Source organism: Muntiacus reevesi, chromosome 15 (genome assembly GCF_963930625.1).
Source record: "Muntiacus reevesi chromosome 15, mMunRee1.1, whole genome shotgun sequence".
NCBI lineage: Eukaryota > Metazoa > Chordata > Mammalia > Artiodactyla > Cervidae > Muntiacus > Muntiacus reevesi.
In genome coordinates this window covers 9,460,909-9,476,740 of record NC_089263.1, presented here as the reverse complement: position 1 = coordinate 9,476,740, position 15,832 = coordinate 9,460,909, and the positions used below count along the sequence as shown (strand labels likewise).

The window sequence follows — 15,832 nt, the reverse complement described above, 5'->3', positions numbered from 1 at the left end:
GTTTATAGCATTTAAAGAAAGTTTTTCTTTTCACGCTGAGTTAGAACAAAAGATCTTTGCTGCGACTGAATTGGACAAAAGACGAGGGCTGGGACCCAGCGAGTGCGTTCTGTGTGAAATTGACGAGATCTTTTTTAAAAAGCTGCTAAACATGGCGACTCTTTCCCTTTAAGTGTCTCTTTTTCCTTGCTTTTTTTTTTTTCCCTCCCCCCCCCCCCCATCTGATCTGAGCTCGCTTTATTTCTTTTCCCAACCCCGCTGCCCCTCCTCCTGTTGGTGCTCGGGGGTGGGGGGTGTGTGAGAGAACCCAGTTAGACGCGAAATGCAACAATGGTCCGAGGAGAGAGAGAGAGAGAAAGGGGCGACCGCTGCTTCTCGCCACTCTCAAACAAACCCGGGGCAGACCGAGCTGGGGAGGGGAGTGGTGATGGTGGTGGAGGGGGGTGGGTTGCCGAATCCTAGCCCGTGCGCTCGGCTCGCGGTCGCCCGGCCTCGGCCCCTGAGCAGCGAGTTCTCGCCGGGGGCCGGGGCTCAAAGTTCGCAGGCGGCGCCCGGGGCCGGCCCCGCGGAGACGGGATGCCGGGGCGAGCATCCGGCCGGCCGCCGGGCCGGGGGCCGGGAGCAGCCGCAGGAGAGGTGCCCCCGGCCCCCGGCCCCCGCCGACGCGCGGCGGGGCCCCGTCAGCGCCCCCCGGAAGGCCCGGGGGGCCGGGCGCGCCATGCCGCCCTCCCGGGACGCGCGTGAGGCGGCGGGCGGCGCGCGGGGGGCGCGCGCGCGTGCGAAACTCGGCCGCGAAGCCCCGCTCCCGACTGGGTCCTGTGAGCGGAGCCAACATGGCGTCTCCCAGCGCGCCGCGAGCGCCGGGCTGCCAGGCGCGGCGGGGCCGGCTAATGGGAAACACATTGGGTATCCGAAAGGGGGAAAAAAAACCGGGGGGGGGGGGGGCTAAAGGCCGCTGCTTCTGCAGGCAGAGAACCCGCTTTTCAAACTCTCCCCGGCGAGTGAGTGCGGGCCTCGGTGGTGCCTGTCGTTAGAGCGGCAGAACTGCGAGGGGACACGCTGGTGACGCGGTGGCCCCCTTCTCCGTGCGCCCCCCGCCCCTCTTGACCGGGAGAGGTTATTCCAGGTCTGCCCCCTCAGCAAGGGCCGAGTGAGAGAAAGTCGGCCTCCGCAACCGCTGGTCTTCAATGAGTGGTGGAGGGGGAGGGGGCGAGGCCATAGGAACAGCCCTCGGTCAGTCGTCGCGCTCGTTAATGCAGGGGCTGCAGCTGGGGGGTCGCCCCGCGAGCCCCTCCGAGTTGTTGGGGGGGGGGGGCGGGATGGTGGAGTGCGGGGACCGGTCGGTCATCCCCCCCGCAGGACGTGGGCACAGCTAACTTGCTGCTTCTGTGGCAAACTTGGAGGAAAGGGGGCTTTCCGGGTGGAGGGCAGGCTCCGGGCGAGGGGGGAGGGGGTCGCAGGCTCTAGAAACGCACGAGCCGGCGTGGACGGCGCCCCTGACGGGAGCGCTTCTGCAGTGGTGGTGGGGGGGGATCTCCTTTATCGAACAGGTTTGAGAGCAGGGGAGGTCGGCCGTGGGACAGATCCGGCCGGCCGTAGAGGGTCTCCCGAGGGCCTCTGCAGAGACTCTGGCTTGGGCCCGGGCTGAGCCCTCCGCCGCCGGGGGAATCGCCCCTGAACGTCCCACTGCAACTCCAGCCCAGGCCTGGAGACCCTTACCCTCAGCCTCCTGGGAGGGGAGCGAGGTTCCTCTCTGAATTCCGGGCCTCGTCAAGATTTATTGAAGTTAGGTTTCAAAAACGTGCTTCAGATGATTTTTTCCCATTTTCTCAGATTTCAAAGGCTCCCTGCAGTGCGGCTGCCTAATTAATGGTGAAATTCAACTAAATCTAATTATGCAGTAATTTTAAAGCAGTTAGTGCTGGGCGTTGGTTTGTAATAGGACCCCAGTTTTTTAAAGTTTGCTTACTGTGTTGGTTTAGGAGAAAGCTATCTTTTGTATGGCAAAGAAAGAGGGGGAAATAGTTTTTCTGCGTGAAGGCCTGAGACCGCCCCCCACCCCCTCCATTTCCATCCCCACTTCTATCTATCTATCTCCCTGCCCTTCTCGCTCGCTTTTTTTCCTGCTGCCAAGCTCAAGCTGAAAGACTGAGCGAGGTGCTAACCCAGCCAGGAGACCCAGTTTCATAGCTAAAGGGGAAAGGCAGAATTTTTCACAAGGAGACACAAAGGGACTTGGTATCTGCCCTCCTGGACGCATCTGTAAATGCCCGAAAACAGGGAAGGGACTCTCATCTCCTCTAATAGAGAACAGATTTCCTCTCTTTAACATCCATTGTCATTAAGGGGAAAAGCTGACTCTTGGAGTTATAAATCTTATCGTCCTTCTGATAACAGACTTGTAATAAGTTAGCGTCTTATTCAAAGTGAACTGTAAAACTGCCTCATTTAATATGGCATCTGTGTCATTAAAACTTTTCCATTTTTTTCCCCCTTGCGTCTTGCAGGCCTGGCATTCAGGCAAGCCCTGAGGTGCCTAGTGGGCCTCTGGGGTTGGACCAAGAGGGAGAGAGGTGTGAGAGATGGGCTGCCTGGTTTTAGCCTCTGGATCTCAGTCTGGGGGTGAGAGACCCCTGAGACAGAGAGGACTTGGGTGGGGGGGATGCTCTGTCCCCCTTTCCCATTCCCTGGGGCGGCCCCCTCGAAATGACGTTCCTTGAAAGAAACATGCTTGTGATTAGCTAAGCAAACACATCTGCTTTCGGAGTTGGACCTTCGTTAATTAGCTGAACAAAGGACCGTTTTGCTTTTTACCTTTTGCTGGGGGAGAGTGTGTTATTTCAGGAGTGTCGCGGGCCCTCCTCTTTTCAATTGCAGCCACGACGTTAATTTTATTGGGATTACTGATGGGAAATGAGGTGGCGCAGGCTTCCGAGAGGAAAAGCTTGATCATTACCCCCTCTGGAACTATATTTTTCCACCCAACCTCCTGCTTGCGAGGAGGGGGTGGGGGGCGAACTGCGCAGCAAGTTCGGAGCAATTGGAATCAGGCTCGCCGTCCGCTGATATCGGGTGACAGAGCGTGTGTGGAAGCTGAACTCTGTAATTTGCGCTTCTGTTTCTTTATTAGGCCTGGACAACGAACTAATGAGCTTTGGCCCAGCACAGTGTCACTTGTATTTATTTTCTTAGGGCAACTTTGAGGTAGCGGAAGTGTTCCTCACCAAGAGCCCGGGAGGGCCAGGAGCCCTGACCGAGGCTGCCCTCGGCCGGGGCTGGTGGCCGCGTCCCCGGGGAGCGAGGAGGCGCGCAGCACTGCCGGAGCCTGGGGCCTGGGCCTTTAGGTGAGGCCCTGGGGCTCTCAGGAAGGGTTAGGCCCTTTGGAGGCCCAGGCATTCCCGCAGGCCCAGCTCCCTGAGATCGAGGTCGAGGGCCGTGAGGCCAGCCTGGGGCAGGCCCCCAGGCGGGATGACGGTCAGAGGTGCAAAGGTGGCGTGGCTCCCTTCTGGCGCCGGACGGAGGAGGGCTCCACAGGCCGAGCAGGTCGGGCCAGAGACGCCTTGGAGCGAGCGGGGCTCTCCCGCCCCGTGGCCGAGGCGCCCGTCTGCTTTGTGTTGAGGGAGGCCTGGCTCAGCTCTTTGGCTAACTGGTTGGGGGGTGGGTGGGGCGGAGGGGACGCTTTGAAGGCGCTCTCGGGATCCTGAAGTGCCGGGGCTTCCCTGCCGCCTCTCCCCGGCTTGCTCCAAGGAGTGTCAGTTGGAGAGGCCTGGGATACAGTCAAGGAGGAGTTGGGGGCTGGGGGCCGCAGAGGGTCATCGGAGGCAGCTCGAGCATCCCTGCGCTGCGGCTGAGAACACAAGCCCCCCCAGGCGGAGCGGGGGGCGGGGTGCGGGGCAAACGAGAGCCCAGGGAACTGCGAGGCAAGCGGGGGCTTCTCCGCCCCGCAGCCGGAGGCTTCCCGCCGCTCCCGCCTCGCTCCCCGCCAGGCAACCCCGGCTAATAACGCCCAGGCGCTGTGCCCCCGCCCGCCCCGTCTCCCCTCGCCCCATCCCTCTGCTTTTTCTCCCCCCTCCCCACCTCTTCCTTCCTTCCTGCAAATGGGTGTTAACGTGGGCCTTTATGTTCTGTCTATAACTAGGATGTAATCACGCGCCCCATGCCTCTCTCTAAAAGCATTTAATAAATGTCTATTAAAGCGCTACAAATGTAAGATGAATTTAGTGGCGCGGCTGCCTCCCTGAATCCAAACGGTAATGATGGATTTATCAACGGGGATTCGCCTTCAACACAGCAAGGGAGGTTTACTCAGCAAATACGTCGGCGAGCACCCACCCAAATACAATCATTTGATCCCCTGCGGGCATTAGCCACCTCACCTCTTCCGCCGCCTGCTTGGGGGTTGGGGGTGGGGTGGTTAGGGTCGCCCGAGGCCGGCGCCGCCCCTCTTCTGGCCCGTTGCCCCTCCTCTGTCCCCTCCGGGCCTGCGGGTCTCGGTCTCGCCTTCGGGACGAGTGGGGGACCCGGCTTGCAGGTTTGGACTTGGGGAGTGGGTGAGGGCAGTGTTAGAGCGCACGAGGAAGTGTGGGCTGTCTTGGTTTTGCCAGGTAACATCAGTGAGCGCCCTTTTGCTCCTCTCGGTTTTGAAGAGATAGCAATTGTTCCTGCGAGTGGGCTCTCGAGTCCCCCGCCTTCGAGCACATCTTAGGTCCTCGGATCCTGGCTGGGCCCTGGACACCATTCTAGGAAAGGCGGCTCCAGGACAGAGGCCTGGGCCGCCAGGCCCTCAGAGGGCCCCGGTGTGCCCAGAGTGGGTGCCCGGCGGGCCTGCCGTCCCCAGGCTCCCCAGACCAGCCAAGCCAAAGCAGAGGCGGCTGTTTTCCGAGTTTAGGATGGAGCCCTCAAGGCGGAGGGCAAAACTTCTGAGTGTCTTTCCCCTGAACAGGTCTGGCTTCTCTTCCACCTGCCCTGGCAGAGCCCACCCGGCCATTTTAAAGTTTCTGTGGCTGTGGGTTTTATAGAATTTGGTTTGGACTGTGATCATTAACGCGCACAAACCCCAGTGACCACCACCTCTTTCTTTTTGTCTTTTTATCTTTCTTCTGGAGAGGGGAGGAAAAGTGCTGGCCTGTTCCATCAAGCCCGGTTCGCATTTGCTCTGGCCTCTGATTTCTCTTTCTTCTTTGGAAATTTCATTGAGATGTCTCTGTACTTCGCTTGTCAGTTATCTTTGTTCCTTTTAAATAAAGGGCTTTTAAATGGACTTATTGCTCCCAGCGTGGGTTCCTCTCTCTAAATGTTAGAAAATTGTGCCATCTACCCGCTATGCTGAGTACTGTCACACTCGGAGACCTCGGGGACCTCCGGGCCGGCTTCAATGCCGCCGTGTCAGGGGCCGCGGGCAGCTGGCGGAGGGGGCGGCTCACGTGGATTTTTGCAGATTTCCGCCAGCAGCCGGCCCGCGTGGCCTCGCCAGGGCCCGGCCCGCCCCTCGCGCCGCCGCCGGCTTCATGGCGGCCGCGAACCCGGGGCTGCGGCCGATCCCGGAGCACATCGCAGGCGTGGTCGGGGCTCTCCCCTTCTCCCTTCCCTCCTCCGAGATGCCCCGGGCCGGGAAGGGGGGCGCCGGGGCTGCCTGTGGACCGGAGCAGCCGCCGGGGGGAGGGGGTCGGGGATGACCGCGGACAATGCGGGGACGCCGCCGGGGAGGGGCCGCGAGGGGACTTGGCCGCGCCGCTTTGGAGCGCTCCTGCCCGCCGCCAGCCCCCCTCTCTGCCTCGGGGAAGCCGGGCCCAGGCCTGCGGAGAGCCACGGCCGCCGACCGGCTTCTCCGCCTCGGTGAGCGAGAGGGGAGCTCGGGCCAGGCAGTTCGCTGGCAACTTTCAGCTCCGTTTTCCCCGGTAGAGAGCCTTCTGTTGTCTTCTGGAAGGCCACTCACTACTTGTTTTGCTTCAGGCGAGTGTGGTTTAGCTGAACCGAGTTCGAACAAATCAGATGTCTGACGTGGGGTCTCCTCACCCGACCCCTCCTCTGCAAAAACCACAGGTTCTTTTTGAATGAGTTAAAATGGATTAACAGTTTAGGTTTTATTATGTGGCTACCCCTCTCAGATGCCTTTTTCTTTCTTTTTTTTAGCCTATTAAAAGTATTAGCTAAGATTTCCAAGTGTCAGTCGGGTATTTATGCTAGTGGAGGGGGCGGGGGGAATCTCCGATACGGTTTATGACTTTTATTACATGTTTCACACTGTTCGAGAAATGGAGTTTTAAACAACATACAATTAAATCTATATTGCTCTTTGGAGAAGGGCCAAGGAACTCGACAATCAATTAGTTTAGATATTTTTGATACTTGTTGCTAAAATCAAAGTGTAAAACCACCACCCCAAGGTAAAGCTACTTCTCCATTTTTCCTAAGGTCATGGAACTACCACATAGGAAATGGCAGTTGCTTTTTTCCACTCCAGGCTGTTTTTCCTGATTACTCTGCACAGATTGGTCTTTTTAAAAAAATTCAGGTTCTTTTCCGTGTTTTTTCCTCCCGTTTCTCTCTCTCACTGCCATCTCACATCTCCTGCCTTTATCAGTCAGGTTTAGTTTTAAAAAACACATTTACTTTTAATTTGTATTATTTGAAAATGAGTTGTCTTGCTCACCCTCTTCATCCCTCTCTCCTTGCGTTGACACTAAGAAGGGAAGCCGGCTTGCTTAATAACCGCAGTAATACAGTGGTTTCCAGACAAAGACAAAATTATGTTCTTTATAACTACAACACGACGAGAAGAGAGGGCTCATCCTTTCTCTATCTCTCTCTTACTCTCAGTCTCTCACTCACACTTCTGTCTCTTTCAATAAGCAGTTTAGGAAATAATCTGCATTGAACAGAAACTGCTTCCTTCTGGAATATGACAGCTTTTCCGCCTCCCTGGCTCTCTCTGGGCCAATCCCCTTGACTACCTGGTGCCAGTCTGCCTGTCCTTGGACCTGGCAGGGGCTGGGGGTGCCTATGGAGACCTGGAGCAAAGTGAGAAAGTGGGAGGTCCAGCTCACCTGTACGGTGCAGCCGAGGCAGGGCTTCTAGCGAGTTCCAGAGGGGAGCTTGCTAGTTTATTAGATAGTTCTTACTTCCCCTTAGCATCTTCTCCTTACGGACACCCCAGGTTCTCTAAAGGAGGGGGGTGTCTGAGGTTTTGCCTCTGTCCACCCACCCCCGCCCATTTCCTTTTCTGCTTTCTAGGCTGGGCAGTTTTTTGCCAGCTTCATGACTGATTTGAAAACCCTGTGGCTCTTGGGATTGAGCAGGCCAGTCCGTGAACTGTCATCTGCACCAGGATGGGACATCCAGAACCTCCCCAGTTCTCCAAAAGAAAGGCTCTGAATCCAGGGAAGGGATGGGACGGGATGCCATTAGCCTCTCTGCAGAAGCCTTGCTCTTCCTCCCAGGGAGTGAGGACTCCTCCGGGAGCGGAGAGGGACCTTTGCCTGGACTCAACAATGTGGCCTTGCGGCGCCTGGGCCTCCCGCTTCCACCTCGCCTTGCGCCCACCCCCATGCCGCGCGGCCCTAATTGTGAGGAAGGTCTGGGAAACATTTTCTCTGTGCTAATTTTATATTTCCCCTTTCCCCCTCACAACATTAAACATAATTTTGCGCTGTCAGTGTCACTAAGATTGCGGTTTGTTGACGTCTCTACTTGGAAACACGACCCCTCCGCCTCCAACGGGGAGTCCTCCCTGCGTACCCTCTGGGAGGCTGCTTCTCCACCAAGGCTTTCAGGTCTGGAACACCCTGAGAGAGAGAGAGAGAGAGAGAGACTGCAGTAAAGGCCATAAGGGTCCCTACCAGAACCCCGCAATCATTTCAAATCCCGTCTCCCTGTGACAGCAGGAGCCAATGTGTTTTTGATGTGCGTTTGGTTGTTGGCTTGTTTGTTTAATAAAATCCCTGTGTGTGTTTTACTGTCTCAGTGTCTGTGACGTGTAACCACAGCCACTCCACTTTAAAAATGTCCCTTTGCATGTCTTTTCTGTTGGTCTGTTTCAGTCTGTCCTCTGCAACTTCTTCCTGTTCTCCATCCCTGCCCCCTCCCTCCCCAATATATTTCCTTGGCCTTAGCAGTAATCCTACGGCCCACCGGCCACGTTCCTGGAGATGAAATCCATCTATCCCTTGTGTTGCTTCACCGAGGCCCAGTTATCTGGGGCTTTTGGTGACAGGAGCAAGAGAGAGGAAGACACTTCTTATTTTGAAGGCCCTGCTCCTTTCTTTCTTCCATGTGCCAGCCTGGAGGGGCTTGGGACTTAAGCAGATGCACCTAGGGTCTGCAGGTTTGCTCTTTGTGCCTGGCCATGGTTCTGGTGGCTTCTCCTCTGTTTTCCTTTTCTTTGGAGGAGCTGCTAGCTACTCTGCCCTGTCCACAACAGTGTTTCCGCGCCAAGGCTGGTGGGTTTCAGGGCGATTATCTCATTTCGCTGGTGCAGAGCGAAGCGGCTTGCAGCCCCTGGGTCAGGCATTCAGCAGAGGGCCCATGTCACAGACCCAACCCAAAGGTTAATTTTCCCTCATTAGCATGTCCATAGTTTGCTTCTAGCCCAGGAGCTCGGGTCCTCTTTGTGTCACCTCCCGGCTCCCCTCTAAAAGTCTCTGGCACCTTCGCTCTCTCTCCTGGACCTCTCTTCACAACCTCACGTTCTGCCAGGTTCCTGTTGGGTTCATGGACTCTAATCTCTGAAAACCCATCTCATCCATTTTCAGACAGTTTGCCTGTTTTCATCCTAGAGCCCCGGTCTTCCATCCACCCCTCTCTTTGCCCCCTCTCTCTCTTTCCTCTAGGCACCTCATTTACAAACGGATTCTGCTTTATTTGAATTAGTTCACTTCTCCTCTTTTACTTTCTCCCCCTCCCCTTATCCTTTCATTCAGGGCTAGTAAAAGCAAAAGATACAAAATGGCAAAGTTCAGCTGCTTGTGGTGGGGTGGGGGGAGCCAGCCATCCCAGCCACCTAGAAAGAAGCTGAAGGTTTGTAATGACAGAAGAAACAACAAAAGCGAATTGCATTTGCGGCTTAAGTGGGCGAGTGTGTTTGTGTGTCTATATCTGTGTGTGTTTTTCAGATTTCTTTGAACTGCTTTTGTGCTGACTCGACAGAGACATTTGCCGAAGCTAGTCACGGTATAGAAACTTTGAGTTAACCTCTTATATCAAATGAATCTTTTCATTTAGAGACCAATAAATCTCAATCTCTAGCTACCTTGTGTAGACCCAGCCTGAGCTCAGTGAGACAAGACTGGGGCTTATAATAAAGACCAGATAAAGTTTGCCAAAGTTTTTTTTTTTTTTTTCTCCCCTCTCTCCATTTTTTTGTTTTTCCTTTTTAACCAATGTGAAAAATTCCCCCATCTAACAAATAAAACTTCAGGGAAGTAGCAGCTTTTCCTCAGCAGAAGGTTGGGGATTTCTTTACCTTCTCGCAGCAAGCCTGTTGACTGAAGTGGTTTTCTGAGCTCAGACACTGAAATGATTTATAGTTTTTCAACAAGTCATTATTTTGGTGTGTTGTTTAGGTGGGGTTGAGACAATCTAATAATCCATGTAAGATGGGGGGGGGGGAAGGGATTGTCAGGCACCAAGAGGAGAGTTAACATCAGAAACATGAAAGCCAGTCTGGTCTCCGGGGATAGAATTTGGGAAAGAGCCTGCACACGTCTGCTCCTGGGCTATAAAGAAATACATTGTTAACAACAACAAAACAGACAATGCCTTGAGCTCTGCCTTGATTCAGAGCTGAGCTACTTTCAAGATTTTTTAGCAGCACTGTTCATTTTGATGGGGTTTCTGGGCCATTTGAAATTCAACCTTTAGCCAGCCTGCTCATGGGGTATGGTTACAGAATACATTTTCTGATTTACTATCCCTCCTCCTGTATTTTCTTTATTTCCTGATGGCCTCCCATGGGGCTAATCTTTTTTTTTTTTTTTCCTTTTCTTTTATATTATCCAGTTTTGTTCTCCCCACAAACGACTCAGTGTTTTTCCTGTTTCTAGTGATCACTCATTTGCTTCCTTTTTCTCTTTCCTTCCTTAAGAGACAGAGGAAAATAAAGAGCATGGGAGGGGGATTTCCAAATCATTCCTAAGTGTTATTAATTACTGTTACAAGGCAGGCGATTCTTAACTAATAACAAAGTTGTAAATTACCCCTGACTTTCAAATATTTCTCATTTGTCAGCTCTGATTGATTTGATTAATATTCCGTCCTTTGAAATAATTTTAGCCGCACTTACAATCAGCTCTACTCATGAAGCAGGGAGCAAATCATCACACTCTCACAGGACCTCGCCCCTCTGCTTTTACTTTTCAAGTGAAGTTTTGGTTTCCATCCTGAGCTCCATGATTCTGACTGGAAAGCAACGCTGGAAAAGCTCATAGGCAGTTAAACTGCAGAAATGGAGTGGATGGGGGGACGGTACCTGCGTATGTTCAGTGATTTATGTGTAATTTTGAAAACGTTGTTGAGGAAATTAATTTTATTGAGACAACCAAACAGCCTCATTTCCTAGTTCTCCTAAACATTTTCTCCCTCCAGATTCAGGCTGAAGGAATGGATTTTTATAGGATTCCTAAACACAGGACATTCACCCAAGCCAAGCCCAATTTCTCCTTATTTTTCTCTACATCTTTTCTAGGAAAGACCTGGTCTACCCCTAGTTCACCCAATCAGAGATAGGGATCGCTGCTGGGGGGAAAAGGTGTATGCTGAGCGTTGGGGGGTCGAAAAGGTCAAAAGGGCTGCCCAGAGGAGAGCACCCTGAAAACCCCACCCTTTGGGAAGGGGGTTTATATTTTCCAAAAGTCCTTTTCCCTTCCATCATCATATTCAGAATGCAATTTTTGAAGCTATCAATACCCGCTGCCTCCAATACCTCTGGAGTTTTCATCTTAATTATATTATTAAGTGAAGTACTGTGCTGTCAGGGAATTGAACATGATTTATGACGTCTGCCTATTAAAGGATCGATTGTGAATATCGCTACTATCATCTATCAATATTCTTAGACCGGGGGTATTTCTCGCTCCACGGTTGTTACTTGTAATACCAAAATGATAGACTGCAGGATAAGACTATTTCTTCTTCTCAGGACTAGCTTTCCAGGTGCGGCTGTGAGTCAGCGAGGGGAGACCGGAAGCTCTGCGCGGCCCACCACATCTCGCACCCAGAAAGGGTTTAAAGTTTTGTTTTGTTTTTTTCTTCTTAATGTGAATTTTCCCTCGGGTCTAGTAGAAGCTAGAGTCGTTTTTTAGAGAAAGAAGTAACCTCTGCTGGTCGATATCAGGAGCCGGTGTTTCTGAGCTGCCAGGTGATTCGCAATGAGACCAGAAGCCGAAAAAAAGAGCGAATGGGGGGCCCTTTCATAGGAGCGTGGCTGGGTGGGGGCAATCGGGGCGGGCGGGGGCAGACTGGATATTTCGAGAGCAGGTGCCCGGGTCGTGCCGATGCCCTGGGCCTCGGAGGTGTTCCGTTTCTGGGATCAGTCGGGGCTCTCTATCCCGACCACCACGACCACCTCGACCACCCCGACCAACTGCCCCGCCTAGGTGGAGGCGGGTGCGAAACGTGCTCGGGCCGATCCTGCACGCGGAGGCCTTTTGTCTGCAGACAGAGCGCAGCGTCTGGAAGAAACCACCCTCGCGGGGCACGGCACGGGGTCACCGGCGAGTCTCAGCCCCTGGTTTAGGGGGGCTGGGAAGGGGAGGCCGTGCAGGAGGAAGCCAGGGAACCCTTTCCCGGAGCCGCTTCGGAGCGGAGGCCGGGGCGCCCCGGCGGGGTGGGGCGTGGAGAGCGGCCGGGCCTGCGCCCAGCTCCGGCCCCGGGTCGCGCCTGGGGCCGCGAGGAAGGCGGAGGCCTCGGAGCCGGTGCAGCGCCCGCGGCCCTACGAGGGAGGCGTACCTCTCCCGCAGCGCCGCCGCGCCCGGGGCCTGGGCGGCGGGAGGAGGCCTCGGGCCTGGGTGCGGGCCTAGTCTCGGCGCGCCCCGCGCTCGCCCCGGCCGTCGCCAGGCCTTCGCCCTCCTCGTGGCCCAGTCGCCTTGCCTCCTGAATTCCAGCAGGAAGAAGTGGGCACATCAATGAAGCTCCTAGCCCTCCGTCTCCCCGGCCGGACGTGGGAGGACCACAGGCGGGGCGGGAGGCCGGCTGCGCCCGGGCCTGGCTGACCCGCGCGACCCCTCCTCTCGGGCAAAAGACGCCTTGGGGTCCCACCTCCCTGGCTACCTGCCTGCTCCCTGCCTCCGGCCCCCTGCTCTGCAGCCTACCCTTGACCACTCCGGGGTGTCCCATGGGAAGGACAGTGTCTGGTACACAGTAAGCACTCAGTCCATGTTAGCTGTGGCTCTTAGCATCATCGGGCACTTCTGCTTCCTCCGTGAGCATCACCTCTCTCATACACGTTTAGTCCAGATCAACCACAGCACAGCCGTGGGCCCCCAGCCCCCAACTCGTACCTATATGCCCAACAGCTGCTTCTGGCCCCTCTGAGCCCAGGGCCACAGCCGTCCACCCCTAACACCCGGGAAGAGCACCCGAGGGCCTCGGCCCTTCCTCCCTCTCGGAGCGTGTTTCTCCAGGTCTGAACCACCGTGAACCCAAAACACTGAGGCCCGAAGCAAGTGTTACCCGGTTTCTACTGATCTCTGCCCGGGTCAGCGCCAGGAGATGGGAACTTCTATTAAATAAGAACTTCCTGGGAAATGTTGGGGGTGGGGGTGGGGGGCGATATTTAAAGCAAACAAGAAAAAATGACGATCTTCAGTGTGGGGTTTTGGGGTAGTAGGGGCAGGCCTAGACAGGAGGAGCAGTAATAGCTGAGTCAGAAGCAACGGAAGGACACCCTTTGCTTCCAGAAACACGTTCTTGGGTAAGCCTTTCATCGGCCTGGGCTGAGCGCCTGGGCTGAGCTGTAGGAGACCTGCCACTAAATATACATACGACACCTTCAGGCCGGATTTCATCTTACGACCCCAATTAAATATCACCCCGCCTTCCTGATTCTTCTTATTATCAATAATACCTCTAATATTCTTGTTATTATTTGCAAACGACGTTTGGGCGGCGGACGTCCCCTGGACCTGCAGCGGGAGCCACACCCAGGAAGGCGCTCACCTGCTGCGCGGAGCCCGGGACTTTGCCCCCATTCGCGTCCCTTGCCTCCTCCCCACTCCCCCAAGGCTGACGGATATCCTTGGATGTGGAGCCCTTTAAAAATGACAAATGCCTTGTCAATACAAGCCATCCCTCCCCTCCTGCTTTCTAATTCCGTCCCCCCCCCCCCCCCGGGAGCGAGCAGGGACCCAGGCGCAAGTCCAGCGGCGCGGATTACACGGCCTGCGTTGTACCGTAATCGCCAAAACCTTGGCCTAATTTACAGCTAATAGATCTCAAGCGAGGGAGTCGGGAAGAAATCAGTGGCCTAAGGAGCTAGATTGGGGCTTTGGAGGGAACGGAAATTAAGGGACTAGAAGGAGGATGTGATTCATATTATTCACCGCTCCCCCCAACACACACACACGCGCGCTCGCGCGCGCGGGACCAGGCGCCTCCCGGCTCGGCCTTGGCGGATGCAGCCTTTGGTTCTCCGCGGCCTGTGTCCCCGTCGCTCGCTTCCCTCTATCCGGACCACTGAGCGTCATGGACGCCTGCGATGCGCTCAGACCCCTCGCCCTCTTCCCGGCTTCCCCCAGCCCCCGGGAGGAGGCGCTGGCGCCCGGGTCGGCCTCTGGTCCCTCCCCGTCGGCGTCCCAGGAGCCCCCATTCACAAAGCCCCGCTTGGAGGAGGCCACACACACACACACACACACACACACATACACACACACACACACCCCGAAAAGGGAAGCTTGATCTTGTCTCATTGGTGTCTCGGGCCTGAAAGGAAAATCGTTTGGGTAAACAGCCAAGCTTCCAGGCTTAGCGCCCGGCGCCCGCCCCCGCCCCCCGCCCCTCCGCCTCCCCCACTCCCCTTCCACCCCGCCCGCCACCCACACTCCGCTCCGCAGCCGGGCCCCGAGCGAGCTCCGCGCCGCCGGCCGGGAGCCCGGGGCTCACGAGTTCAAAGGGCCGCGGCCCCGAGGGGATGCCCTCCTCGCTGTGCCCCGGGGGGCAGAAGCGGACCGCAGGGCGGTGGGACCGGCCCGGGCCACGGTAGGAACCTCGAAACCTCCCGCTTCCCCAAGTAGAGCGGGTGTCGGGGGAGGGCGCCGGGGAGTTCCGAGCCCGGAGGGACTGTTTGGCCAAGACCGAGCGGAGGCTGAGCCCCGGGCCCGGGCGGGCCGTCCGGGGCAGGTGCGCAAGTGTGTGCACGACCGCGGGCGAGGGCGGTGAGCCTCCGCAGGCCCCGCGGCGGTCCGCACACTGCGGGGTGACTACCGGGTCCCCACCTCCCTCCAAGCGGGGCGGCCCCTGGAAAACCCTTTAATCTGATATTAAGGGTTTTCCGAAGTTTGATTCTTTCCAAAGGAGAGTTCTTCACTTAATTGACTGTAAACATAATTAATAGTTATTTAACATGCAAAGAAAAAAAAGGCAACCTTTATGGTGTTTAAAAGGATATTGCTCTCTCTCTCTCTAGTTCACACTCGTAAAACCTCGAAATCTGAAAATACCCTGATGAGATTATTAGACTTGATTATATGGTGACATCCCCCTTCCGCTTTCCTTTAATGAAATTCTTCTCTCTCCTGCCTTCCTCTCTTTCTCTCTTGTTCTCTCTCTTTCTCCTTCTCCCAGTCTCAATCTCTCTCTAATCCAGGAGTCATTAGCAACACCCTCTGGCTACATGTTTTGCATCAGTGAAACATTGTGACATAGTTGTAATACAAACTCTGCCGCCTTGCACTGCATCTTGCGGTAGGAAGTGTAATAGCAATAAAAATCATTTTTCATCTCCAGGCATTATTCAGTGGGGGGAAAAAAACCCAGAAAGTCTGAATGTGAGAAGCCAAGGGGGAGGAGAGAGAAATGAAGAGAGAGAAGATAAAAGGAGGGAAGGAGAAAGAAGAAAAAGCTTTCCAATTTAGAGACTTCTCAGAACTAGAGGCACATAGATTCAAGTCTATCATTTTCTCTGCTTTCCTCTCCTCTGTTTTCATCCTTGTCCCTCGGTGGACCCCTGAACCCTGATAGGAATTGTCTCCTAGTTCCCAGGGTCTCTCAGCTATTCCCTTCGACCCCAACGTAGCATCCCTTCTGGTGAGAAAGCCCCAGAACTCCCAGGGGCTGGGCCACCCCTTCTCAGCTGGCTGGGGTGAGGAATCCTCATTCAAGTCCTGCTAGGAAATTGGGGCCTCTTTCCCATCGGGTCTCTCAGGAATCTTTCCTGGCTTGATGGAGAAGGAACAACCACCCAGCAAGCCAACGTGGCTGTTTTCCTGATGCAGCCCTGTAATTTGCGAGCAAGGGCCCTCAGAGAGCCCCCTAATCTTCACTGAGGAGTGCTGCTTACAGGGAGAAGGAGCATTCCCTCCTTTCCCACCAGCCCTTTGAGAATTCACCCTGCCAACTCAGGGAGGGCAGAGTTTCCGGGAAAGACTCTCCATGTTGCCTTTGCCTGGGCAGGAAAATGCCAGGGCTTACCCACCACCACACGCACAGTCTCCCCCCACCCGCAGTCCCCAGACCAACCATCATTCTCTGTGGGACCCACCAAGTTCCTTTCAACAAAAACAAACTTGCAGTCAAAACTCAATTAGAGACAGGTTCTGTACCTGCCTCAAAACAAAGAAACCACACAAATCTTCACGGGCCCCTAAAGTAAATACTCTCTACTTTTAACAGGAAAAAAATC

The 15,832-nt window shown here is 55.2% G+C and overlaps 1 long non-coding RNA gene across 1 annotated transcript in view; it reads left to right on the top strand.

Moving 5' to 3' along the window:
• The first annotated feature begins 14,020 nt into the window (after positions 1-14,020).
• Positions 14,021-15,832, top strand: part of LOC136147252 (uncharacterized) — a 37,409-nt gene continuing 35,597 nt past the window's right edge. Inside the window, exon 1 of the long non-coding RNA XR_010659127.1 lies at positions 14,021-14,190. This is a non-coding gene — a long non-coding RNA (uncharacterized lncRNA). The remainder of the gene's footprint in view (positions 14,191-15,832) is intronic.